The following is a 10,204-nucleotide window of genomic DNA, read 5'->3' as shown; positions in this document are numbered from 1 at the left end:
ACTACACTGTGCCTACTCCACTGTTCCTACTACACTGTCCCTACTATACTGTTCCTACGACACTGTGCCTACTACACTGTGCCGACTACACTATTCCTACTACACTGTTCCTACTACACTGTGCCTACTACACTGTACCTACGATACTATTCCTACGACACGGTGCCTACCACACTGTGCCGACTACACTATTCCGACTGCACTGTGCCGACTACACTGTTCCTACTACACTGTTCCTACTACACTGTTCCTACTACGCTGTGCCTACTACACTGTGCATACTACACTATTCCTACTACACTGCTCCTACTACACTGTGCCTACTACACTGTGCCTACTACACTGTACCGACTGCACTGTTCCTACTACACTGTTCCTACTACGCTGTGCCTACTACACTGTGCCTACTACACTATTCCTACTACACTGCTCCTACTACACTGTGCCTACTACACTATTCCTACTACACTGTTCCTACTACGCTGTGCCTACTACACTGTGCCTACTACACTATTCCTACTACACTGCTCCTACTACACTATGCCTACTACACTATTCCTACTACACTGTTCCTACTACGCTGTGCCTACTACACTGTGCCTACTACACTATTCCTACTACACTGCTCCTACTACACTGTGCCTACTACACTATTCTGACTACACTGTTCCCACTACACTGACCCTACTACACTCTGTTCACTACACTGTGCCTACTATACTGTGCCGACTACACTGTTCCTACTACACTGTTCCTACTACACTGTTCCTACTACACTGTGCCGACTACACTGTTCCTACTACACTGTTCCTACTACGCTGTGACTACTACACTGTGCCTACTACACTATTCCTACTACACTGCTTCTACTACACTGTGCCGACTACACTGTTTCTACTACACTGTTCCTACTACGCTGTGACTACTACACTGTGCCTACTACACTATTCCTACTACACTGCTCCTACTACACTGTGCCTACTACACTATTCCTACTACACTGTTCCTACTACGCTGTGCCTACTACACTGTGCCTACTACACTATTCCTACTACACTGCTCCTACTACACTGTGCCTACTACACTATTCCTACTACACTGTTCCTACTACACTGTTCCTACTACGCTGTGCCTACTACACTGTGCCAACTACACTATTCCTACTACACTGTTCCTACTACGCTGTGCCTACTACACTGTGCCTACTACACTATTCCTACTACACTGCTCCTACTACACTGTGCCTACTACACTATTCTGACTACACTGTTCCCACTACACTGACCCTACTACACTCTGTTCACTACACTGTGCCTACTATACTGTGCCGACTACACTGTTCCTACTACACTGTTCCTACTACACTGTTCCTACTACACTGTGCCGACTACACTGTTTCTACTACACTGTTCCTACTACGCTGTGACTACTACACTGTGCCTACTACACTATTCCTACTACACTGCTCCTACTACACTGTGCCTACTACACTATTCCTACTACACTGTTCCTACTACGCTGTGCCTACTACACTGTGCCTACTACACTATTCCTACTACACTGCTCCTACTACACTGTGCCTACTACACTATTCCTACTACACTGTTCCTACTACACTGTTCCTACTACGCTGTGCCTACTACACTGTGCCTACTACACTATTCCTACTACACTGCTCCTACTACACTGTGCCGACTACACTATTCCTACTACACTGTGCCTACTACATTATTCTGACCACACTGTTCCCACTACACTGTTCCTACTACACTGTACCTACTACACTGTGCCTACTACACTGTGCCTACTACACTATTCCTACTACAGTGTTCCTATTACACTGTGCCTACTACACTATTCCTACTACACTGTGCCGACTACACTATTCCTACTACACTTGGAGTTGGAGTTTAAGAGCCGTGGGGTTATGCTGCAACTGTACAGGACCTTGGTGAGACCACATTTGGAATATTGTGTGCAGTTCTGGTCACCTCACTATAGGAAGGATGTGGAAGCACTGGAAGGAGTGCAGAGGAGATTTACCAGGATGCTGCCTGGTTTGGAGGGTAGGTCATATGAGGAAAGGTTGAGGGAGCTAGGGCTGTTCTCTCTGGAGCGGAGGAGGCTGAGGGGAGACTTAATAGAGGTGTATAAAATGATGAAGGGGATAGATAGAGTGAAAGTTCAAAGACTATTTCCTAGGGTGGATGGAGCTATTACAAGGGGGCATAACTATAGGGTTCGTGGTGGGAGATACAGGACGGATATCAGAGGTAGGTTCTTTACGCAGAGAGTGGTTGGGGTGTGGAATGGACTGCCTGCAGTGATAGTGGAGTCAGACACTTTAGAAACATTTAAGCGGTTATTGGATAGGCACATGGAGCACACCAGGATGATAGGGAGTGGGATAGCTTGATCTTGGTTTCAGATAAAGCTCGGCACAACATCGTGGGCCGAAGGGCCTGTTCTGTGCTGTACTGTTCTATGTTCTATGTACACTGTTCCCACTACACTTTGCCTACTACACTGTGCCGACTACACTGTGACGACTACACTGTTCCTACTACACTGTGCCTACTACACTGTGCCTACTACACTGTGCCTACTACCCTGTTCCTACAACACTTTGCCGACTACACTGTTTTTGAATTTACTGTCTGCAAATCCCAAATTGTTTTGTTTAAATGATTAAAGACGAATCCCAGTGACTTGGACTCACAGTCATAGATTGCTGCACATTTGCATCACTGGTCCTACTACACTGTGCCGACTACACTGTTCCTACTACACTGTTCCTACTACACTGTGCCTACTACACTGTGCCTACTACACTGTGCCGACTACACTATTCCTACTACACTGTTCCTCGTACACTGTGCCTACTACACTGTTCCTACTACACTATTCCGACGACACCGCTCCGACTACACTTTTCCTTCTACACTGTTCCCATTTCACTGTTCCTACAACACTGTGCCTACTACACTGTGCCTACTACACTGTTCCTACTACACTGTGCCGACTACACTGTGCCTACTACACTGTGCCGACTACACTGTGCCTACTACACTGTTCCTACCACACTGTCCCTACTACACTGTGCCTACTACACTGTGCCTACTACACTGTGCCTACCACACTGTGCCGACGACACTGTTTTTGAATTTACTGGCTGGAAATCCCAAATTGTTTTGTTTAAATGATTAAAGACAAATCCCAGTGACTTGGACTCACAGTCATAGATTGCTGCACATTTGCATCAGTGGTCCTACTGCACTGTGAACAAAGAACAAAGAACAGTACAGCACAGGTGCTTACTGCTCTGTGCCTACTAGACTGTGCCTATTGCACTGTGCCTACAACACTGTTCCTACTACACTGTGCCTACTACACTGTGCCTACTACACTGTTGCTACTACACTGTGCTTACTGCACTGTGTCTACTACACTGTGCCTGCTACACTGTTCCTACTACACTGTGCTTATTACTGTGCCTACTAGACTGTGCTTATTACACTCTGCCTACTACACTGTTCCTACAACACTATGCCTACTACACTGTTCCTCCTACACTGTGCCTTCTACACCGTGTCTACTACACTGTGCCTGCTACACTGTTCCTACTGCACTGTTCCTACAACACTGTGCCCACTACACTGTGCCTTCTACTCTCTTCCTACTACACTGTGCCTGCTACACTGTTCCAACTACACTGTGCCTACTACACTGTGCCTACTACACTGTGCCTGCTACACTGTGCCTACTGCACTGTGCTTACTACACTGTGCCTACTAGACCGTGCCTATTACACTCTGCCTACTACACTGTTCCTACAACACTATGCCTACTACACTGTTCCTCCTACACTGTGCCTACTACACCGTGTCTCCTACACTGTGCCTGCTACACTGCCTACTACCCTGTTCCTACTACACTGTGCCTACTGCACTTTGCCGACTACACTGTGCCTACTACGCTGTGCCTACTACACTGTGCCTACTACACTGTGCCTACTACACTGTGCCTACTACACTGTGCCTACTACATTGTGCCTACGGCATTCCAAAATGATTGAAATGGAGACTGTCTGCAAAGACGCACCAAGGATAATGGCCTTGAATAAGGATGGATGGAGACCATCTCCTATCCCATCAACAAAGCATGCAGATAATCACCTGGGTACTCAACTAAGTGGAGATAAACCATTCGGCATGATCACTTGGAAAATGGAGCCCTGGCTGAGAGATGAATTCCCAGCCATGATCTAATCAAGGTAATGGGAATACACGATCCATGACCATATTTGTGTCACTGGGCAGTTGGAGAGAGTAGGTCATGTGACAAAGCAATCCTTTGTGTGTTTAGAAACTGCTTTCTCTGCAGAACACCAAGCAACTAAGATGCTAAAGGAACGAGTCTCTAAGTCAGTTTCTTCTCTCTCCCTCGCTCTCTCTCTCTTCATTCGTCCAACTTGTAAGTTTTGAACCAGACAGAGGCTGGGATTTTCTGGCTGTTCATGCCAGTGGGATCTTCCGGTCCCGCAGACAATGCACCCCTGCCATGGGTTTCCCAGCGGTGAGAGGTACATTCAGTGGGAAACCCCATTGACAATGGCGGGACTGGAAGATTCCACCACTGGCCAATGGTGGGCCACCACGAAACATGGGGTGGGTTGCATGGAAAATCCCACCCAGAGATTTTTAAAAGAATTCAACCCACCACAGCTTTCTCTATCGACTGATTTATACTCCTCTCAATGTTGAAAGCACCAGGACCACTGGGTGAAAGACAAACGAATACCAAATTTAGTCTGAAGCCAGCCAAGTCGCTAATTTTCAAAAGCCATATACCCCTTTAATTTTTACTCATTTCCAAATTACTTGATCTATCCTCCCCACGCTGTAACCTGTTTGCGTGTGTTAACAATCCTGTTTTAAAAACTCAAGAAAACCTTCCTAATCATGTCTTTTATGGTCACAGCATGTAAAAGTTAAACACTCATGGAATTTGCAAGTGTATCCCATTTTTAACAGAAAAACCTGTTGCAACCAAATGAGGAGAGGGAAAAGAAAGGAACCATTCGTAAGAGTATAAAAGGAATGGTTGAAGCAAGAAATTTTGATGCTTTCACGAGGAACCTGCATGAGAAAAAGGAACAGAAAGATATCTTAAAAGGCTAACATGAGGGCGATAGACTGGGAAAAGCTTACACGGAGTGTAAACACCAGCATGGATTAGTTGGACCAAATGGCCTCTTTCTGTGCTGTATACTATATGCAATTCTCTATATCTTCCTCCTTTTAAAATTTTACCTTTTAGTATACACACATTTGCCTTATTCTTCCCTTCAAAATATATTTCTTAATATTTCTCTGCTTTAAATAGCTGACATATATCTTCCCAACCTACTGATCTATATCCTCTTGAAGTCACTTAGAGACCTTTTCACAGTTAATCATGTCCCTATTTCTGCATTTGAGATTTTTATATTAGCCCCAGAACTGAAATTCCGAACATTTCTAATATCGAGAAGATCACTGAGCTCACAAGTGACCCCTGGGGATAAGGCTCTTTACATTCCACCGTTCCAATAAATCCATTAACCTCTCTCCGTTTTTTTGTTGGTTAACCAACTACTTATTCATCTTGCCACAACCCTTTTAATAGTGTGAGCTTTAATGTTACCATCATACCTTCTGTCCAGTATTCTGCCAGATGCCTTTCCAAGATCCCTAATCACAGCATTAGTGACATTTTCTTTATCAATGCAATTTTCTATTTCCTCTCAGAACTCTCATGTAAATGTATATGGCGCATAATTTGCCTTTCATTAAGTCAAGGTTGGCTTCAATAACTAACCCCTGTTAATTCTATGTGAGTATTTCTTTTCTTCATTTTATGACTGCTAGAAGCTTAACCATTCTAATCTTATGCTCTACAGTTCCCTGGCTTAATATTTTATCTCTTTTCAAACAGAGCGATTACATTGATAACACCCCAGTCCTTTGGAGTTTCTGTTACTAAAAATGTTGAAAAGTTGTGCATTCTGACTTTCTTCACTATTCTAGGATGTCAGCTATCTGAATCCAGTATCTTTTCCACTCTCAGAATCACTGTTATTTTCAGTATTATTTCCTGATCTATATTTACCACATTAAATGTTTGAAGTCCAGTTTTATTTTGGCTGTCAGGATCAGAAATGAACTACTTGTCACACAATACCCTGACTCTGGCTTGCTTTTTTTTAACTATGCAATTGATATGGTTAATCTGGATGAAGTTCTGGTCAATGGTGATCACCAGGCTGTTGATGACATGAGGCTCAGTCGTGGTGGTGTTATTGAATGACATGGGGAGGTGACAGCGCTTTAACCTGCTTGAGATGATTATTACCTGTCACTTACGTGGTGAAGGACACAACCATCCGGAAACTGTAAAATCATAAAATATTAAACCCCAAAACCACCGACATGACTTGAACTGTAAAATATAAATAGCAAAGCCTGAACACAACATACAGAGGTGAGCTATGCAGGTCGGAAGGGGTTAATTAACATTGCAGAAGGGTTAACCAGCCGAAACCCTGGCTGAGACTGAAAGAAGATATTATCATAAACAATGGCGCAAGGTAACTGCCATTGCTTAATGCAATCAAGAGAATGGAAGTGACATTGTCATGAACAATGACACAGGACAGCTACCATCATATAACTCAATTAAGAGATTGAGAATGCTATTATCATAAACAAATAGCCCCAGGCAACAGCCATTGTATAGCACAATTCGTCCCTGATGGGAAGGATTAGTATTTTAAAAATATTTTACTTATTATTATACTCCTTGTAAGGAGTATAATAATACTCCTTACACGGAGTAAGGCCAGTGATGTAAGGCCGGTGAGCCTTACATCAGTGGTAGGGAAATTATTGGAGAGGATTCTTCGAGACAGGATTTATTCCCACTTGGAAATAAGTGGACATATTAGTGAGAGGCAACATGGTTTTGTGAAGGGGAGGTCATGTCTCGTGAACTTAATCGAGTTTTTCGAGGAAGTGACGAAGATGATTAATAAGGGTAGGGCAGTGGATGTTGTCTACATAGACTTCAGTAAGGCCTTTGACAAGGTCCTTCGTGGCAGACTGGTACAGAAGGTGAAGTCGCATGGGATCAGAGGTGAGCTGGCAAGGTTGATACAAAACTGGCTCAGTCAAAGAACAGTAAGAAGTCTCACAACACCAGGTTAAAGTCCAACAGGTTTATTTGGTATTTGCTACCAAATAAACCTGTTGGACTTTAACCTGGTGTTGTGAGACTTCTTACTGTGCTTACCCCAGTCCAACGCCGGCATCTCCACATCATGTCAGTCAAAGAAGACAGAGGGTAGCAGTGGAAGGGTGCGTTTCTGAATGGAGGGCTGTGACAAGTGGTGTTCCTCAGGGATCAGTGCTGGGACCTTTGCTGTTTGTAATATATCTAAATGATTTGGAGGAAAATATAACTGGATTGATTAGTAAGTTTGCGGACGACACAAAGATCGGTGGATTTGCGGAAAGCAATGAGGACCATCAGAGGATACAGCGGGATGTAGATCAGTTGGAGACTTGGGTGGAGAGATGGCAGATGGAGTTTAATCCGGACAAATGTGAGGTAATGCGTTTTGGAAGATCTAATACAGATAGGAAATATACAGTAAATGGCAGAACCCTTAGGAGTATTGATAGGCAAAGGGATCTGGGTGTACAGGTACATAGGTCACTGAAAGTGGCAATGCAGGTGGAGAAGGTAGTCAAGAAGGCATACAGCATGCTTGCCTTCATTGGCTGGGGTATTGAGTTTAAAAATTGGCAAGTCATGTTGCAGCTTTATAGAACCTTAGTTAGGCTGCACTTGAAATATAGTGTTCAATTCTGGTCGCCACACTACCAGAAGGATGTGGAGGCTTTGGAGAGGGTACAGAAAAGATTTACCAGGATGTTGCCTGGGATGGAGGGCATTCGCTATGAGGAGAAGTTAGAGAAATGTGGTTGTTCTCACTGGAGCAACGGAGGTTGAGGGGAGATCTGATAGAAGTCTACAAGATTGTGAGGGGCATGTACAGAGTGGATAGTCAGAAGCTTTTTCCCAGGGTGGAAGAGTCAATTACTAAGGGGCATAGGTTTAAGGTATGAGGGACAAGGTTTAAAAGAGATGTACGGGGCAGATCTTTAACACAGTGAGTGGTAGGTGCCTGGAACTCGTTGCCGGGAGAGGTAGTGGAAGCGGATACAGTAGTGACTTTTAAAGGGCAACTTGACAAGTACATGAATGAGATGGGAATAGAGGGATATGGTCCCCGGAAGGGTAGGGAGGTTTTAGTTAAGTCAGGCAGCATGGTCAGTGCAGGCTTGAAGGGCCAAAGGGCCTGTTCCTGTGCTATAATTTTCTTTGTTCTTTGTTCCTTCAATTCAGGAGCCAGGCATTCCTCACTGGGGTGGGGATTGTATTATTTTCTGTTATGGAAACAACATGAGAACTGATTATGTCCATCCAGTCCCATCTCGACCAGGGCATGGAATAAACTAAAGATAGGGAAGAGTACTGGGGAGGGAACTTGTGGGTGGAGTTTTCCCATCCCACCCACCGTGGGGATCGTAGCGGGGGGGGGGGGGATATGGACCATGCAAAGGTCCGTTGATCTCGGGCAGGAATTTCTGGCCTTGGAGCGAGCTCGTGTGCATTTTATTATTCTTAATCCTGAGGTCCAAGAACTATTAAAAAGGGGAACAGGAAACCCCTTGAGTGGTTCAAATGTTACTTCCCATTTGTCATCACTTTTATAAGGCATTTAAAGATGCAAGGACTTTGGAAATGAATAGCTAGCTTGAAAGCTGCTTGACAAGGGAAAGCTGAAGGTGATGATCAATGGAAAAAATGCTGCTTGAATGTCATCATTGGGATTTGTCGCAATACCAATCCTCCACTCTGTAGTATCCACTCTTTCCTCAGCCTTCACTCCTGCCCCTTCCACAGTCATAAAAAGTAACTTGCTGCATGAGTTAAATCATTAAACAAACCCCAATCCAATCTATGGTCCAATAACTAGGGAAAAGTGAAGGTTCAGATCCACCAGTCATCTTCCAGCTTAGCCTCACCAGATTATAAAAGATCAGATAAATGGCTTATTTCTGTCTGCTCGAGAATTGTGAGCCTGCTATTTTTTCAGTGCGTTTGCATTACACTGTGGGAGGAAACTAGAGCACCTGGAGGAAACCCATGCAGACAGGGGGAGAATATGCAAACTCCACACAGACAGTAACCCAAGGCCAGAATTGAACTCGTGTTCCTGGCGCTGTGAGGCAGCAGTGCTAACCACTGTGCCACCATGTCACCCCAACCATGCCGTTGTTAATTGACTGCCTGCTCTAAGATTGCACTTCAAGCTGTACTTCTGACACGAGGTGCCTAAACTTCCAAACACTGCATTTGGTGAAGTTGTGCGAATGTATAAAAATGACAAAGACCAAAAACTTCCCCAATTTAAAAGCTTTCAAGCATCAAGAACATTTGCCAGCCCTGACCCCAGTCATGTCAGAAGTACAGCCTGTAGTACAATCTGGCACTTCCCTCTGGAATTGCCAACCTAACACTGCTAAAGTTGGCAGGGCCACAATAGTGGCAGGCAGTGCCAGAGCACTGCCCAGCCATTTCCCTGAGCACCTGGACGCTCTAATGGCCTCCGAAACCCCCAGCATGGTCACCACGCCTGTCCCAGCAGCTTCACGATGCATCGGAGGATGGGTGGATTCTGGGAGCTGGGTAAATCTGGTTTAAATTTAAATGAGTTTTTAAATATGCTCATGGGGTTCACATCCACACTGGGCATGAACCAGAAGACATCGCCAGCCAGGGGTTGGGTGAGTCTCAGAATGAGTTCTCCTCGGTATAAATCATGCTATGGCCCCTCTCACGAGAGTCTCCAGCCCTAGCAGGATTTGCACCAGTGTAAGCGGGGCTGGATAATCACCCCCAGGAGGCCCATTGGGAGGGCCTATCGGACAGGCTGGCTAGCAGCCCCGCAGAGGTAGATAGAAAGTACAAGGGGGCCACAAAATGGAAGTGCTGTTAAAAAGCTTCAGGTTGTTGAATAAAAATGGAGGCCCAGAGGTGTTAGGACCATCCTTGTGGGTGGGGAACTCCTTCACAAGAATGTCGTTGACTGCGGCTG

The sequence above is a fragment of the Mustelus asterias genome, chromosome 2 (assembly GCF_964213995.1).
Source record: "Mustelus asterias chromosome 2, sMusAst1.hap1.1, whole genome shotgun sequence".
Classification (NCBI taxonomy): Eukaryota; Metazoa; Chordata; class Chondrichthyes; order Carcharhiniformes; family Triakidae; genus Mustelus; species Mustelus asterias.
Note: the sequence above shows the minus strand (reverse complement) of the source record.